Below are 16,781 nucleotides of genomic sequence, written 5' to 3'. Positions count from 1 at the left end.
AACTCACTCTCTGTGAATTTTGTCATTTTATGTGTTGCCATGGTGTGTGATGTGCAAAGGGGTTATGGGTGCAGGGGTGTGAGTGGTATAGGGGGTGATGTGTATGGTGTGTGATGTGCAGGGGATCAGAGGTGCAGGTGTGGAAGTGGTGGTTGTACTGTGTGTGGTGTGAGTAGTGCTGGGGTGTTGCTTTGCCTATCCTTTGTTGTCAGGGTTAATGGCCTTCAGTCTTGGAATGTTGCAAAGGATTGTGGTCAGGGAAGGGGCTGGTTTTATACTCAGCTATGTGGGTGTGTACAAATGGGTTATTTCTGTCAGGTGAGCTGTGTGGGTTGTCCTGGGATTTGTATTTTAGTATTTGCCATGTGGTTGTGTCATTGGGGTGTGCTCTATGTTTTTGGGGGCATGGCTAGTTTGCTGTGTACACTTTGTGGCCTTGTTGTGGGTTTTTTCTTTCGTCCCCCATATTTGTCACGGAGCGTCCACAGCAGTGGCTGTGCTGCAGCTCTTACGCTTGCTCTCCCATTCATCACTGTTTGCGACCGCGGCGGTCAGAAACTGCGGAACGTACCGCGTGGGCATCGGGGTTATCCTAATTTTCCGTGCGGTGTATCCACTGTCCTGGCGGCGGTTTAATTTCCGCCGCGAATGCGACCGCCGTGGACGGGTTTTGGCCATCTCCGCCCGCTACGGGTGATTTTTCTTGGCTTCGCTCCGCCGCGGTCAGTGTTTTTTTGGCGGTTGTTCCTAATTTGGACTCAAGATTTTCCACGGTGCCGGCGGGCGGTTGATTTCCAGATCCATGGCGGTCGGGGTGGTTTTCCGCCCGCCATCCTAATAGGCCCCTTAATCTTTTTAAATCTGCACATTTCTTTTTTTTTTTAAATCTGTGCATACCTAAAAAAAACGCACACAAAAAAATCCTGAAAAAAGTGTTGATTTTCTGCAAAAAAAGCAGCAAAATCCAACGATGTAATCCAATCTATTTTGAAAACAATTCCAATTCGATTCCAAGTTCTGCTGAAAATCCATCTTGAAAAAATGTAAGTTGCACTTCCAAAGTCAAAAAAACAAACATCAATGGATGTAAAAAAATCCGATCTTCTATTTCCCCCCAAAAAATATCTTTTTCTTCATTCATATTGAAAATACCTCTAACTGCGACGACTTAAAACCCTTTTTTTTTCTTTTTTTAAATCGTAAAAAGAAATAAAGATACCTTTCGAAACACTTTTTTTATTAAAGTTTTTCATGTAACAATGTTTTATAACTTTATTAAACAAAAATTGTTATGAAAGAATGAGACCCGACGTGTTATCGAGTGAAATAGTTGGTTAACACTTAACAAAAGTACCAAAAACACATTTACTACATCTATCTATCTACCTCCCTCCTCTCTTCTTACAATAAACTTTACCACTCATCGATGTATTTTAATAATTTTAATTTGTCTTACCTTGATGGAGCTCTCCCTTGCATTTGATCGGTAGCGCGACAATCCTCGTAATGACAAAAGTTACGTTTACGCGGCATTGTCATCTCTTTCTGTAAAAATGAAAAAAGGACATTTTCTCCCATTGACTTCAACAGAAAAGCTTCGGAAAATTTTCAAAAAATGTTTAATTTTTTGTTAATGTACATAAAAAAATGCAACTTTATTTTTGTTTTGTAAATTATATAAAAAACGACTCTTTCTTAAAAATATTTTTTTTTAATTTATTTGAAAGATGTAGCATTATTAAAAATGTTATTAAAACATTTTATTAATTAATTACATCTCTTGTATTTCTCTCTTCATGTTATATTAAATTAAATTATTATATACAGTTTACATTATTTTTCAATTATTTACACAATAATGTCTCTTTTTAAAAATTATTTTAACTTTTGTATTATCTGTATAATATTCCAATACCTGTACAACTATTTAATTACTAATTTTATTCTTAATTTTATTCTTAATTTCTTCCACATATACAATTAAATTCCATAATATCCCTAAATATTATTATTTTTTTTAAACTATTAATTGATCAAAATGTATAATATGATTTTCTAGATCAATTAATATAATATATTTAATTAAACTCAAGGGGTGATTACAATGGCGTAACGATCGCCACCTCCGACCGTCTCGCCATTGTAACGTGAATTGCCCACCGCCATATTACGATGGCGGTGTGTATCGCGGCAGACGGAAAGTCCATCTGCACCTGTTCCGTATAACGATTGCCTGCCTGGCAGAGCTGGGGCTCATATATGGGGGCAGTGCCTAGCAGGCACCGCCATCCATATTATGATGTTACGATGCCGCCATGGAAAGGCTGGCCGGGACATGCTTTGGGGCCCGTTGCGGGCCCCAGGATGGTGGGGGGTGAGGGGGGTTCACTTGGCGGGTACCTATGGTACTGCCCTACATGTCCATGCACAAGGTGGCAGGCACCGCGCGGTGCCTGCCATGTTGTGCATGGAAATGCACAACATGGCATTTTACCATTGCGGTGGGTGCTGCATTCAGCGTTGCGTTGTAATGCCTGAGTTGTAATGGTTGTCTCCCTTGGCGCTGAGCCTGACTTGAGTTTCGCGCTGCTTCTGTACTGACAGTTCGGTGTAGCTGCATATGACTGTGTGAATATATCAGACAGGGATGCCGGACACATCTGTGCTTCTAGAGCCCTCTTTTTGTTTTTAACATATTTCTGTGCTTGTCTTTATATATTTATGTCTTGGTCTAAAGTTCATGGAGATATGCCATCACAGAGCGTTTTTCAAGGCGGGAGAAGAAGGGGGATAATTAGTAGTGGGTGCATAGCTATAATAGGAGTAAAGCCAGAAACCAAAGACAGGAACAAGCGTTTAGGATGCCATGAGAGAACCTTTATCGTCCAGATGTAGAGCAGACACAATGCCTTTCAACTTTCTTCTGAACCCCAGCTGCCACATTTCGCATATCACCATCAATTCTGAACCAAAATGAACACTGAGACCTCTGTTAAAATACCACTTTTTTGCATGATTGGTCGGTGCAACTGTCTATGCAATATTACCCACAACAGTGCTCCTGTTGCATGACCACGCCCCAGACCTGCTGTTCTTAACAGACACCAGCCTTAACCCAACAGCTGCACCAGACATCGCAACAGTTAGCCCCCACACACACCAGCTACAAGATCACCAGACATGACAGACTGCACAAACCTGGTGGTGGAATCACAATACTCCACAATAATGGCATCAGTTGCACCATCCCCGCAGACATGTCATTCACATGCATCGAACACCTGTCATTCAGGCTGCACACCACCGCCAACTTCACCTTCGTGGGGATTCTCATTTACAGAACACAGGGTCCATGTGCCAACTTATCCAACTCCATTGTGGACTGCGTTGTACTACTCATCCTTTACCCAGACAAGTATATCCTCCTTAGAGACCTAATCTTTCACCTCATTCAACAAGTTCAATTACCTACCCACGCCTCCGGGCACCTCCTGAACTCCTTCTTCATCTCCTTTGACATTGTCCGAGTCCAACAGTCCACACTGGTCACCTTGACGGACCAAGCCCATGTCAAGTTCAGTATTCCTGTTCACTTCCAATAAATGCAAATTACTGCCAAAACAGCTCGCCACAAGTAGAACTTACATACTGGTCAAGGACTGGACCACTGCTCTTAACACCCACTGACCCAAACACAGCAACAACCTCCATGAAGCTATCACAAATATAAGCAATTGGAACACCTACTGCTCTGACACCCTTGGCTTCCTCAAGAAAAACAACAACATTAGATACAGCTGGCACTCGGAGGAATTCAGGCTGTTGAAGCACCACTGCAAACATCTGTAGTGCAAATGGAGAATGAGTAAAAACAACAAAGATGGGAGCACATTCAAATCTGTCCTGAGACGTTTCCACCAACTAATACAGACCACCAAATGTACCACCATGGTAAACTGCATCAATGACAGTAAGATCCAACTTCATGGCCAGACATTACCCAGGATGAAACGCCTCCACAATAAAGTCCATACACTCTGGGGCTCAGTCAGAACCTTGCCCCACTACACCTACTCCAGAGGACTTCTACCAATCAGTGCTATGCTCAAACCAGGCCTGAACAGCTCCATCTCTACGGCGACCTTTCTGGATGTCTGTAAATGCCATCCTTTGCTGAAGAAACCCTCAGTGGACCTCTTTATGCTTGCCAACTACATCTGATCTCCTTGCTTTCATGGCCGCTAAGGTACTAGAGAAAACCATCAACAAACACTTCATCGCATAGCTCAGTAAATGCCAAACCCTCCATACCACCCAGTCCGGTTTCAGACCCAACCACAGCACTAAAACCAGTGCTTAATTTGTAAAATAATAAGTGCCAGGGCCCTGACCAGGAGGCCACTGCAGCTTGCACCGCTAATTGCCCCTATCATTGCTGCCAATGGCAGTACCAAAACAACTACTAACCCTCTCTCTCTCGCCTGCAAGTGCCACAATTCTAATTATTTCGGGTCCCCAAAGCTAAACGAATGGCCGAGAGGCAGGTATTAGTAGTTTTTTCTGTATATTGAATTAATAAACAATCGTTCTTCTGCTCATCTCTAAATTGGCTGAGCAGTGCCACTATGTGGCAGAGTGCCATATGTGTGGTGTTGCCAAGCACCGGAAACCAATTAAGCGCTGGTGCTGAACACCATAAACCACCGGCTCAAATTAAGCACTGACTAAAAACATCATCGTCCCCACAGATGACAACTGCATGATCCTGAACAGAGGAGACACAGTGGCCCTAATTTTTCTGGACCTCTCTGTGGCATTTGACATTGTCTCCCAACCCATCCTAATCTAAAACCTGCATGACATTGGAATACACGGCCTGCACTTTACTGGATTTCCGCTTCCTCACCGGTAGGACCTAGGCAGTCAGCCTGACACCCTTCAAGTCAAAGGTATGCAACCTCATCTGAAGAGCTTAGCAAGGATTCTTCCTGAGCCTGACCCTCTGCAATTCTTACATGATCCCTCTAGCCAGCATCATTCCCTCTCATGTTCTCTCCTATGTCAATGAGAACCAACTCATCTTATCCCTCACAGACAAAGCGCCCATCACCCAGAATAAATTCACAACATGCGAGACCAAAACCGCTGACTGGATGAAGTCCTACTTTCTGAAGCTGAACATTGACAAGATCAAAGTTGTGATCTACAGGAACAGCTCCTCACTGTGAGACTCCACCTGATGGTCGCCGGAACTAGGATCAAAATTTAGTCCTGCAACTCAAGCCAAGAACCATGGGATCATCATCAACTCCAAACTTGACCGCCCAAGTTAATGCTGTCAATGCTGTCACTTCCTCATGCTTCCATACCCTGAAAACGCTAAGGAAGATATTGAAATGGATCACACCCAACACCCAGAAAACTGTCACCCAAGCCCTTATCACAAGCAAGCTAGACTACCATTGTATGAAATTGGATTATTGATTGAGGGGAGTGATAACCCTGCTCAAGGAAAAACCACAATCCCTGTTAGGGTGAGCCACAAAAGTCACTAAATTTACCTGTGCTTAACCCTCTTGTAGATTGGCACCAATGCAGCCAGGCTTAACTTAGAGGTAATGTGTAAAGTATTAAGCAGCACATAACTAGTATTAAAGTAAAAACATAACACAAGAAAAATTACAAACTAATTTAGAAAAATAGCACAAAAAACAAATGAGATCCAATCAGTAGAAAATTTTTAGTTTTTCGAGCAAAATAGCACCTAAAAGATCAAAGCACCAACAGTGGGTATTTGGGCTCACAAGGCCAGGGCAAAGTCAAAAGTTAAGGCAGACTGCGATGGAAAGCAGGTTGGCTACATAAGATAAATGGGCCCTGTCGCCGCTTGCCTGTGGACTTAGAAGAAATTTTAAGAAAAGTTCCTAAGATGCTAAAGTTCAGTGGAACAAGGCAGCCAGTGGTATCCGAGGAGGCATCGGCATCAGGGAGCCGCTAAACGGAGTGATGATGAAGAAGTTTTAAATCTCCAGTGGGGTGAAGCTGCAGACTGTAGCTGACAAGGGCAACACACGGCCAGATACCTTCGCTGGGAGGTCCGCCTGAGAAGGATTTGCTGATAGAGAGAAGAATGTAGCCGGAGCTACCATGGAGTCAGGCCAACAGGAGATGCTCCTTGGGCAGATATGCGAGCAGGTAGGTTCCGGTCTTCTGTCGCTACTCAAGCCAATTTATGGTGAAATGTTTTCTTTGATCCAACTTTTAGCATTAGGTAGGAGCAGTATCTTTAACACCACAATCAACTGTCCAGGACCAGGGGGCACCACTTGGTGGGTTAAGGGCTTAGTCCAGCAAAGGTCTCAGGAGCTTGTTATGTCCTTGTGGCTCACACTGTAGGCCAGTCAACTAGCCCTTAGAGCCACTTTGGTAGTCCAATATTCAAGGAGCAAGGCAGGCCTCAAGCAGCAGGGCAGACCTCTGGTAGCAGCAGGGCAGGACTCTGGGGTCCAAGGCAGTCATTCTTAAGTCTTCCACAGGTCCAGGATGGTGCTGATAAATGGTTCTGGAGGTCCTATATTTATATCTGGGTCCAGACTTTGAAGTAGGTGGGGCCTCCTTATTGTAACCTCCCATCTGGCTCTGGAAAGGTCTTCCCTTCTCCTGTCAAGGGTCCAACAAGTCTGGGGTGACAAAAGACTAGTGTCAGGTCCCTTTGTGTATGCAGGAGGCAATGGCCTTAGAAATGTAAGTGGGGCAGGGAACAAATCAGCCCCCAACCATCCTGGCAGGATGACAAATCCTGCCTACACCAGTCCACTTTGTATCACAGGAGATACAAACCACACCAGCAAAGCCATTTACAGTCATGTGACACTGACAGTAGGCACTAACTGATTAGGGCAAAAAAATATCAACTTTCTCAAAGTGACATTTTCAGAATTGTGACTTAAAATTCGACTTTTATTTATTTATTAAGGAGTTTTATATAGTGCTGGCCAGACCCGAGGGTATCGGAGCGCTTTACAACATTCGTAACAAGGAAATCACACAATATAGCAGTAGTATACATATTGGCTCATGGCGCTTTGGAAGTCTCAGCGCGCTGTACAACGTCAAGGCAAGGAAGTAACATAGTATTCTAGTATTGTGCACGTTGACTCGAGCCTAACCTCCTTTAGGGAGGGGGGATAGAGGGAGGGGTCGGGAGGTGGAGGAGGTAAAAGTCCTAATGTCAAAGTATCAGTGTGCTGCAATCTGTAAGCTTGAGCACTAAATCCCACTTAGCTCCCCTCAGAACAACTCTCAATGCAGCAGCCAGAATGGTCACGGGAGTAAAGAAATACGAACACATCTCCCCTGCTCTCAGGGAGCTAAAATGGCTCCCAATCGAAATGCGAGCAAGCTGCAGAACTGCCTGTCTCACTCACAAAGCTCTGCACACGGGCAAACCTGCCTACCTGGCCTCCAAACTCAACAAGGCTGGTCGGAGAAGGAATCTCAGGAGCACTAACACTCTACTTCTCATCCCTCCGAAATCTCAAAAACAAAAAACTTTATCACGCGCCTTCTCAGGGAATGCACCCAAAATCTGGAACGCCATCCCAGTCTATATCAGGACCCACCCCTCCTTCAAAATATTTAAAAGCCAGCTAAAAGACCTCTACCTCAACCGAGCCTCTCCGAAGGGATAGCTGCCGCCCAACGCAGTATCTTGCCAATTGGAGAAAATAATCACGTCGAGATGAAGACTTTTACACCACCTACCACTTGACTCATGCCTGTTCCCCCTCACAGAACAGGACTCAGCACGAAGCAATTTGTTTACGATTTCTCTACCTCTGGATTAATCTTTGTGCCCCATCCCTGAACCAGACTTGTTCACGATTCAAAGTGTTTACTATTGTGTTTACATTGTTTTACTTTGGACACGATTAAAACATGATAATAAGGTTGTAAAGCGCTCCAATACCTCCGGGTCTGGCCAGCGCTATTTAAAAAAAAAAGAAAAGTTTGAGCTTTTTGGCCAGTTGGGCAGGTATAGGATCCAGGATGTGTGATGAGGGTCTGGAGGTGGAGATCAGTTTGACTATCTCTGCTTCAGGGATGGGATTGAAGGATTTCCAGAGTTTTGGGGGGTGCTTGGGTACTACATCTTCTGTCCTTGGGGACGGGCTCCTGTGGGGGGGACTGTGGTTGTCATCCAGGGAGAGCTCAATCTTGGTGTTGTCATTGAAGAAGTTGTCGCACAGGTCTTTGGAGGACAAAACTGAGGATGAAGGGGGCTTGGAAGTTTGTTGCCTAATGAGCTTGAAGAGTTCTTTGGGCCTGTTTTTTGCGTTGTCTAGAGCATTGCAAAAAAAGGAAGTTTTTTCATTCTTGATGTGCTTTTTGTCCTTCCTGCATACTGATTTGAGTTGATCGTGGAGGATTGTGGACGGATTTTTCCCCCAGAGTCTTTCTGTAGCTCTTAGTTGTCTTCTTTTGGAGTTTATGTCTGTGATTAACCAGGATCTAGAGGGAGTGTTCATGACGTTTTTTAGTTTCAAGGGGGCAAGTTGGCCCAGAATGGAAGTCATAGTTGTGTTGTAGTGAGAGGTGAGTTCTGTTGTGGAGAGACCTTACCCTTTCCTCCAGGTCAGCCAGGGGAATCTGAGTTAGATTTCTTGCCCATTTGGGGGGTCCTGCATAGGGGGTTGGCATAGGATTGTTCGGTTGATGTGAAATAGGATGATGTGATGGTCAGACCAGTCAACGGGCAGGATGTGGCCTATAACGACTGTGTCGCATTGGGCAATAATGGCATCCAGTATAGATCATCTGTCATGGGTTTCCTCTGAGCAGTGTTGGGTAAGGTTGTTGTTGTGTAGGAGATTGTTCAAGGTTTGGATTAGCGAGTTGTTTTCTTCATTCCTGTGTAGGTTGAGGTCACCTAGAATTAAGTTGTATGAGTCTCGGAGTGAGCAGTGAGTAATCAGATCGGACAGGTATTCACCGAATGCGGTGGTGTTGCCTGGCGGATGGTAGAAGAGATGACAGAATAATGATTTGTTGTCACTCGTCTTAATGGTGGCGGTTAGGCATATAAAAGTGCTGTAATTGAAGGTGTCAGTTTCCATCACCGAGATGTTGTTCTTGTATATGGTTGCTATACCCCTCCTTGTTGGTTTTTTCAGTCTTTGTTGATGATTGCAAAGCCTGGGGGCACAAGCATGTCCATGATTGGGGAACAGAACTCATTTAGCCATGTTTTGGTGATGAACATGATGTGTATGTCATGGGTGAGGATGGTTTCTGCCAGCTCTGTTGCATGTTTGGTGGCTGATCTGCAGTTTATGAGCATGCAGTTGGTGGAGGTCGCCGCGTTTTTGTGTTTCTTCATTAGGGGGGCCCTGGGAATGTTAGTGAGGAAGGCGGGGGTCTTAGGGATCTCTGAGGAGAACAGTCTCTTCTGAATCCAGTGATAACCTGGATCATGGATTTTGGGGTGACAATAGAGGCAGTGTCATACGAGGAGGCGAGATCTAACGCTTCACTCATGGACATTACAGCTCTTGTTCCTCCGTTTGTATTGGAAAAGAGGAATGTGTTGTGCGTGTTTTGTGCGGGGAGGATGGAGGGGAGGTTGTTGTCCGGGGGGAAAGGTTGGCAGGTTGGCAAAGGGCAGGAGATTAGTATGTGGCATCTTCTGGTGGGTCAGTCTGTCAAGGGATAGGGAGTAGGTCGGGCGGGGGAGATGTGCGTGAGAGGGGGCGTTTTGTAGCAATGGGAAGAAGGAGTTGAATGCATCTAGGTTGTCATTGTTGGCTTGAATCAAGACTGTGCCGTTGGAGTAGATGGTCACAGAGGTGTTGCTCCTATGCATAGGGCAGTTGGGGATTGAGATCGTCAGTATGCAGCTGTAGGGAGTGTTAGTTGTTTTGAATATGTGGAGTTGTGATCTGAGAATGGAATTCCAGTTTTCTGGTCTTTCCGTATGGAAAATGAGATCCATTTTCAGTTGACCTTTGGAGGAGCAGTTTTATATATCCGCGACTAGTCTTTCTGGGTGTTGTCTAATCAGTCTGTGTTTGAAGTTTCTTCTTTAAAGATGATTTTAAATTACAATTCGAGTCCAAACATAAAATTTCTACCTGTTCCCCATCAAAAGTTAACACTTATTACATGCAATAAGGCAACTCAATGTTATACAATGGGAGAGATAGGCCTTACAGTAGTGAAAAAGGAACATGTAAGACCTAAGCCCACGTCTTACTTTTTAAATACAATGCGTCCTGCCCTACATGTCTCTAGGGGCTACCATAGGGGTGATATATATGTACTTAAAAGGAAGGTTTAGGCCTGTCAATGTTTTGGCCTGGCAAAAAGTTTATGTTGCCAGGTTGAATTGGCAGTTCAAAGCTGCACTACAGGTTGCAGTGGTAGGCCTGAGACATGTTTTTAAAGAAAGGCTCCTTTAGTGGTTGGCACAATGAGTCCTGAAGGCCCACTGGTAGCATTTAATTTACAGCTCCTGGGTACACATAGGATCATTTACAAGGGACTTACAAGTAAATGCAAGGCACCAATCAGATAGATGCCAATTGTACGAAGTTTTTGAGAAGAGAGAGCACAAGCACTTGACCCCTTGTTAGCAGGGAAAAAGTCCTAAAGCCAACCAAAATGTTGTTGCCAACAGAAAGCAAAACTCTGGGAGAGACTTTGCGAAAGTGGCCAGGTTCAACAACACTCTATGTGAGGATCAACAAACATCTTACCAGGAGTCTGCAGACCATTCAGAACACAACCACCAGACTCATTCTCAACCTGCTACGCCACTCACACATCTCACCTCACCTCACCACAAGGAGCTGCACTAACTGCAAATACACAAATGATTATAATTCACACTCCTCCCCCACACTTTCAAAGCATTACATAGCTCTGGCTTTTCATTAGAAAGCTTTTTAGAAGCTATGTTCTTGCTTGAAAGCTATGTTCCCAGATTGTCCCTTTGTTTGTTGCGCCTAAGCTTCATCAAACATGCCTCGGTGGCTGTGCTTTCCATCATCTGGCCCCAAGCTGTCTCTTCCCCTAGAATTTGCTGCAACTTCTCACACGTTCCCTTCAGGAAAGGCATTAAGACATGGGTGTATGCCTGTTCACTTCCATGGTAATCTCTCCTTCTGGTTGGACATTCCTGGCACTGGAGTACATCATTAAGGTAGCACACATGAAAGTATACTGAAGTAAGTGGCCCAATTAGGGCCACCCGGGTCACTCTTGACCTCCTCTAGCCTTCCACTGATGAAGACTTAATGACGCAGTAGAGAATACAAGCAAACTAGTTTATTCACAAAGTACACTGCAGTGGAGTCCAATCTGACTAGCCTCCTATGATGGCTGACGAGGGACTGATTCTAACAAGCATAAAGTTACATTATGTATGTTGCGTAGTCCACAAAGACCCACCTACAAAGGAAAAACACTGGTAGATGTCGTAATACAGTGGGGGTACAGAACAGAGGTTTCCATTCCGCAGCCTAATACATATTATCTACTATCCAAGGTTGTGTGGCCTATCCTTCTCTCTAGACTGGTGGGAGAAGGCCTCTATGTAACAAAAAAGGCATGCGTTAATGAGCAAGATTCAGCATTGGAGAATCGAAACTTACCAAGGACCATTTCTCGTAAATGAGCAAGTAACAGTTTTGATTATAATACAAAATGGCGTCTTCGAGAAATAAAATGGTGGCACAGTTGTCAACCTAACAAACGCAACATCTGCATTTACTAATTGCGTATACATACAGTATGCATATATGATTTAGCTATATAATGCTAACATAATATTGGGTAAAATACGAGTAATATGGCAATTTTACGTTTCAATTCTAACAATACCAAGTAAAGTTTCATTAATTCATTTGTAGCTGTAAGTCTTCTGTTTTGGTAGCCATGATTGATACTTTGAAGATCCTCACTAGTACTCTTTGGTTTAAAGTTGCTGATTTTGTGTGTGGATTTGGTATCCTGTGGGATTGCCTCAAGAGGAGCGTGTGCCTCATCATCTCCTAGTTATGTTTCAGTACCGATGAGTAAGCCTGGTTTTCAGTCATTCATTAGGTTGTTGATAATGTGTATGTTGTTGCACATAATTCTTGCATTGATCAAGTATTCAGTTTAGGTGTGAATGTTGGTTGTGACGTGGGTGGCAGTGCATAGCGAAGGAGGTTCAAGTGTATTTTGAGTCTAGTATAGTCGGTGACGTAGGTGTTGGAGCTGGTTTGTGTAATATGTTGGGGTGAGAAATATCTGTAAGGTTTGAGGGGCATAAGTTACGATTTTGGTGCAAATATTTAATTCAGAGTGTTTGCCTTTCTGCACAAGGAAACTCTGTAGAAATTTAACAGGGTTATTTAGTAGAAGGACTTTGGGTTATTCTAAGAATGAGATGGTTATTGTTTTGAGTGAAAGCTGTATGTAGCTCTGGCATGTTGTTCTGGATATAGGGAAAGGCTAAATGTTCCTAAGAAGGTAAGTGCAGATGTGTGTGTGTGTGTGCGTGTGTGTGTGTGTGTAAGCACTTGTCTAAAAGGTATGATAGTAAAATGTAGGCCTATAATGTCTTTAGTTTCTAATCAATATAAGTAAACAAGCTGTTTGCGATATACGTTGTAGTCTAAGGCTATGTGTGGTGAAAATACTTTACATTAGATATCCATGTCTGAGACTTTTGCTCTATTTACAATAACATGTGAGAAAAATAACCTACTTTAATATGACGATCACAAACTGCTATTTGTGTTACGAATGGATTCATGAATGATGGACTTGTATAACGCAGCTCCAAAGGCCCAGCTGCTTCTAGGTGCTGGACAGGATGCGAAGTTTGACAATATTTCATGTGGCGTATATTTTATATGCTTCTAAGGTTAAATCCCTATGCAATCAAAAGGTCAGAAAACACTCAACGACTCATGTCAAGGACATACATGATATAGTAAACTTAGTGTCAATACCTAAATAATTTAACATTTCATGTTTTTATTCTTGTCTTTTTAAAAACATTTCTGAACATGTATATGACAAACAGTAAAAATAAAACATGATGAACACAATATTTGAAATCACAAGCACAAAGGGATACGGACTAACAAACTACATTAAATACATCAATAAACACAATGAAACAATATATAAAACTAAATAGTTGTTTGTTATCACAAGGAAAATAACAGAAAAGAGAGACAAAAACAATGGCTGTACGGTGGGTCTTCATCACAAGGAAAATGACAGAAAAGAGAGACAAAAACATCGGCTTTACGGAGCTTATATTTTATGTAACAGATTATGCAATCCAATAGTAGGAATAAAAAGAGAGAGAACTTTTGGAGATGTCATGATCTGTGAGCCGCACTGAACTTTTATGCTCAGCAGGTGATGAGCGCAGTACTCCAAAATAGGAGGCTGTGGGGCTTATTTACAAGTTGCGCAAGGGGCTTGTAAATCTGCCCCTGTGTGTGCATACAGAGAAAATAGAGGCTGGCAGTGCTCATTTTGGCACCATTGGTTTACCATCTTCGAATGATGCACTACACGGTATGCCTAAGTATAATCCAGGAAACGTAGGGAGCTATTCACAAATTTACATTTGGACTTGTAAATGTACTGCTAATTCTAGGTGTAATTCTACATTTTTGTAGCTTTTCACACATAGGTGGAGAGCTCAGCCACCGTGGGAGAGGTCACCCGGTGGCAAAGTGTCTGTGGGAGAGGTTTCCCTGTGGAAAAGTATAAGGAAAATTATAAAGTTTATTCATTTACAAAATGTTTAAATATTTGATTATAAAATATAAATGTAAAATAATTTAAGATAATAATTCTTCACCTCAGACTAATAAAATAAAATGTTACAGAACCATAAGCCTTCAAAATAAATATTTATTAAATAATTACGTGAATTATTTGTTTTATAATATATATAGATAAAAACAAAAATATATAATCCCGCTCTCACTAGCATTTTTATTTCAATTATTACTTAAAGTTAATTAAAAGTTATTTTTAAATTAATGTAAATTATTGTTTATTTTAAAAACACGTTTTAAAATATAATAGTTGATATTTACATAAAAACAAAATAATTATTAAAAAATAAAGTATTTAATGATTTATTTTTCATAATTTTTTTAGTACTGTTTGCGAACTATCCTCAATATTTCTCATGAAATCATAGAATTCCCATGATGTTTGTAATTGACAGCTGCCATTTTGACATTAAGAATGATTTTTTCTTGGCCTAGAGCATTCTTGCTGAGTAATCGAAATAAACTGTTGCCGCAGTCAGTATCTTGTTGTCAAAACTTATAAAACCTTGGAGATTGCTTGCTATAGGTTTTGGAAGTGATTCTTAGAAATCAGGTTGTGCTGTTGAAACAAACTCAATTTGTAAAGTGCTGATTCAAAGATATTCTTAAAGGGGTATAAACTCATTTAAATTTGCACACCAAGCTTATCTGGATGAGAAACAGAAAGGATCCATATTTCTTTCAAAGACTTAGGTGGTCATTACGATGGAGGACGGAAAAGCCCTCCAACCGCCGTGGTTGCGGAAAAAAAAGCCTGCATGTTCTGCGGCAAAACCGGCAGTCACATTACGATGCAATAATTGCAAAATCCGACCTCGGTGGTCGGATTCCTCAAAAATCTGTCCGCCACATCCGGAAAACCAGAAAATCCCACCAGGCACCCTTGTCCCACAGCTGAGCATGATGGAACACTACCCCCACCCAAGAGCCATGTGTAACCTATTCCCTTCCTCTACTCCACTTCACAGGGAGTTAGCCTTCTTAACAGGGAGGGGGGTGTCTACAGGCAGCCAGTACTATAACTCCCACCAGGCACCCTTCTCCTACAGCTGAGCAGGATGTAACACTCCCCCCCTTCAGAACCATGTGCCAGCCATTTCATTTCTCTCTTTCACCTTACATGTAGGTAACCTTCTCATGCTCACTTGCATCACTCCTGAGCAAGATGGAATACTTCCCCCACCCATAACCATGTGGCAGCCATTTCATTGCTGTTCTCCACCTTACAGGTAGGTAGCCATCTCAACAGGGAGGAGGTTTGTGGATAGGTAGCCAGCACTACAATTCCCATCAGGCACTCTTGTCTCACCCCTGAGCAGGATGTAACACTTCCCCCACCTAAAACCATGTGGCAGACATTTCATTGATCTCCTTCACCTTACAGGTAGGTAGCCTTCTCATGCTCACTTGCATCACCACTGAGCAGGATGGAACACTTCCCCCACCCAGAATCATGCAGCAGCCATTTCATTACTCTCTTCCACCTTACAGGTAGGTTGTCATCAAAACCGAGAGGGGGTTTGTGGATAGGTAGCCAGCACTACTACACTCATTAAGCACTCTTGTCCACCCTTGAGCAGGATGTAACACTCCTCTTGCCCAGAACCATGTCGCAGCCATTTCATTGCTCTCCTTCACCTTACAGGTAGGCAGCCTTCTCAGTCTCACTTTTATCACCCCTGAGCAGGATGGAACACTCCCCCCACCCAGAACCATGTGGCAGCTATTTCCCTCTTCGGTGCTACCTAACAGGTAGGTAGACAGTGCATGCACCCTGTCATCCTTCTCAAAATGCATGGAGCCATATAACCACCCCATCCCTCACATGGTAGCCAACTCTGTATAGATCCAAATGTCACATCCAGTGTGCAGACAGATAGTGCATGTAACTGTCACAGAAATTACACTTTCACTCACCAAGTCACATGCGAAATAAATTCAGGGCCCAATCATGCAAAGCACAGAATGCAATGTGTAAGTGCCATGGTTTCAAAGCATGAAGGCTCCTATGAACACAACACGTCAATCTGTCAAACAAACAAAACCACATGTTTTGAAAGAACATATAAATAATTAAATTGTTAAGTTTTTGATGTACCAATAAAATAAACTAAAGGACTATACCTACCAATAGTCCCAATACCATTACCAAATAATCAGTCAGTTAGCAGTGAAGAAGGTTCAATCATTTATTAGACAAAATACTCTATAGAGGAGCCTCTCCGAACCTCACCCATCAGGTGCGCCGAGAAGACTGTTGGCTCGTATTCAAACATGAGGTTATATACTTTTCGGTTCAACACATACAATCACTGTAAAAGGAAAAATATCAGTTGGCCCTCGAGCTCCGGGGAAGGACCATATATGGCACACATCAGATCAGTACAAAGGCTTGACTATCTATTGCTGAGGAGGTCAGGAGGGGTGACTCCCTTTCGTCTTGGTGCCTGTGAGTGCAGGCACGGCACCTCCAGGAATGCTTTTATCGCCCCCCAAAGCCAGATGCGACCTTGAGTCTTAAAACAGTTGAGTAAAAACAGCCTACCTTCAGCTGCTACCAGTAACTCAAATGAACTGGGGCCTGACAACTGCACGTGATCAACACGTGATCAACACATGATCGCGGCCCGTGCTCGAGCATATGATCAGAAGATGGCGTCTGTATGGTTCTCGGCCTACTCTTTTAGTAATAGATATACGAGAGGAAATAAACACATTTCCTCCATACAAAAGCATACATATCAAACAGGGAGTATACGTATAGAAGCATCATGCTAACATAATATAAGTCTGATACCCCTTTTATACGGGAAATCTACTTTTTTTATCCCTCAGTTTTGACAGAGCTGAAACAGATTATTTGAAAAGTCAACTAAATCCATGCATAAACCAAAGTTGATGTGCACCAAGTTGGTAGATGATGACATGTCCTTG

General features: G+C 42.8%; 1 long non-coding RNA gene across 1 annotated transcript in view; it reads right to left on the bottom strand.

Annotated features, from left to right (window-relative positions):
- Positions 1 to 16,781, bottom strand: part of LOC146855366 (uncharacterized) — a 168,974-nt gene that overhangs the window by 118,963 nt on the left and 33,230 nt on the right. Inside the window, exon 2 of the long non-coding RNA XR_014980821.1 lies at positions 1,457 to 1,545. This is a non-coding gene — a long non-coding RNA (uncharacterized LOC146855366). The remainder of the gene's footprint in view (positions 1 to 1,456; positions 1,546 to 16,781) is intronic.

The sequence above is a fragment of the Triturus cristatus genome, chromosome 4_1, assembly GCF_964204655.1.
Source record: "Triturus cristatus chromosome 4_1, aTriCri1.1, whole genome shotgun sequence".
NCBI classification, from domain to species: Eukaryota; Metazoa; Chordata; class Amphibia; order Caudata; family Salamandridae; genus Triturus; species Triturus cristatus.
Note: the sequence above shows the minus strand (reverse complement) of the source record. Positions and strands in the feature narration are given on the sequence as shown.